Source organism: Chenopodium album, chromosome 16, assembly GCF_948465745.1.
Source record: "Chenopodium album chromosome 16, dcCheAlbu1.1, whole genome shotgun sequence".
Lineage (NCBI taxonomy): Eukaryota > Viridiplantae > Streptophyta > Magnoliopsida > Caryophyllales > Amaranthaceae > Chenopodium > Chenopodium album.
The window spans coordinates 26,863,996-26,865,595 of record NC_137849.1 but is presented as its reverse complement, the minus strand read 5'-3'; the positions used below and the strand labels follow the sequence as shown (position 1 = coordinate 26,865,595).

The 1,600-nt window shown below is 40.4% G+C and overlaps 1 non-coding gene across 1 annotated transcript; it reads left to right on the top strand.

Annotated features, from left to right (window-relative positions):
* Nucleotides 1–740: 740 nt before the first annotated feature.
* LOC145587018 (small nucleolar RNA R71) lies at nt 741–846 on the top strand. Its single transcript, XR_014101082.1, has one exon. It is a non-coding gene; the product is annotated as a small nucleolar RNA R71 (small nucleolar RNA).
* Nucleotides 847–1,600: the final 754 nt, after the last annotated feature.

The window sequence follows — 1,600 nt, the reverse complement described above, 5'->3', positions numbered from 1 at the left end:
TATTCCAATTACCCCTAGTTTCATTTTGGCTCCTTTGTTGACCATAGTTATCATAACCTTGGTTATGATCCCCATGTCTATAGCCATGACCATGACCATTACAACCATGATGGTTATAGTTACCATGAATCTCTTGGCAATCATGATTTCTATAACCTCCATTTTGGTTATAATCATCATGATTCATATGATAATTCCTATTTCCAATATTCCTTTGAACATCATTTCTAGGTTCACTAGCATGATTATTGACATAATTCATGTGTTCCATTTCACTTCCATCACATTCACTACAAGAAACATTTGGGCACATAGAAGCATTGTGATCATTCATTCCACATAATTGACATGGCCAACATTCCACAATCATGCAACAAGTTGAAAGATTGGAGTTAGAGTGAGAAGATGTACCTCTCCCCTTAATTTGGGAGGGAAGAATTGGAGCTTGGGAAGGAGGCTTCTCAAGCTTTTCCTTGAGAGACATAACTTCTTTCCCTAAATCCGCAATCAAAGTGGTCAAATCATTAATAACACTAAGTTGTTCGATCGAGTAACCCTTGCTTGTTGGTTCTCTTTCCACTTCTTGCCAATTCATATAATGACGAGCTACTTCATCAATAGCATCAACCACTTCTTCTTCCGTCTTGTTCATGATTGGGCCTCCGGCTCCGGCATCCAAATTTGCTCTCCCATGAGAACTCAACCCACCATAAAAGATATGTATGATTTGATAGGTGGGAATCCCATGGTGTGGACACTCCCTTTGATAATCCTTGAATCTTTCCCATGCTTCATAAAGGCTTTCATTAGGCTTTTTCTTGAACCCTTGAATCAAAGCTCTTGCCTCCGTCGTTTTCTTTTGAGGATAGAAACGGAACAAGAAAGCTTTGGTGACATCATCACAAGTTTTCAATGAATTGGGCTTCATCTCTTTATCTAGCCATTCCAAAGATCTTCCTATGAGGGAGAAAGGGAACAACTTAAGGCGGATGAATTCTTGAGACACCCCATTAATCTTGATTGTGTTGCAATATTTTTCAAACTCCTTAAGATGGTTCAATGGGCTCTCGTTCTTCTCCCCACCATATTGTCTCCTCTCAATAAGAGTGATCATTGCCGGCTTTATTTCAAAGTCATTCTCCGGTGATATAGGTGGAACTATGGCGCTCTCATACCTATAAGCCCCGGGCACTCCAAGCTCCTTCAAGGTAACTCTTGAACTACCTCCCATGACTTGGGATCTACACACACAAAACTCAAAGACAATATTCGTAGCACGGCTACAAGTGTAGCCTAAGTGTAAAATCTTTTTGTATTTTATCAAAATGAAATAGACTCAAAAACAACATGCACTCAAGCACCATTCCCCGGCAACGGCGCCATTTTGATGGGAAGGAGAACGGTAGGTCGTTGGGCTACCACCCCACCCAATCAAACAAAATTTGTAACTTAACTAACCCCTATTTAGCGTAGTGGTAAGTCAAGGTCGAACCCAAAGGAATGGATATCAAATGCACGATGCCTAAATCAAGCTATTTCGGAGTCAAGAAGGGGTTGAGGTAGAACTTAGGCTAAACTAGGCAATGCAAAACTTATATGA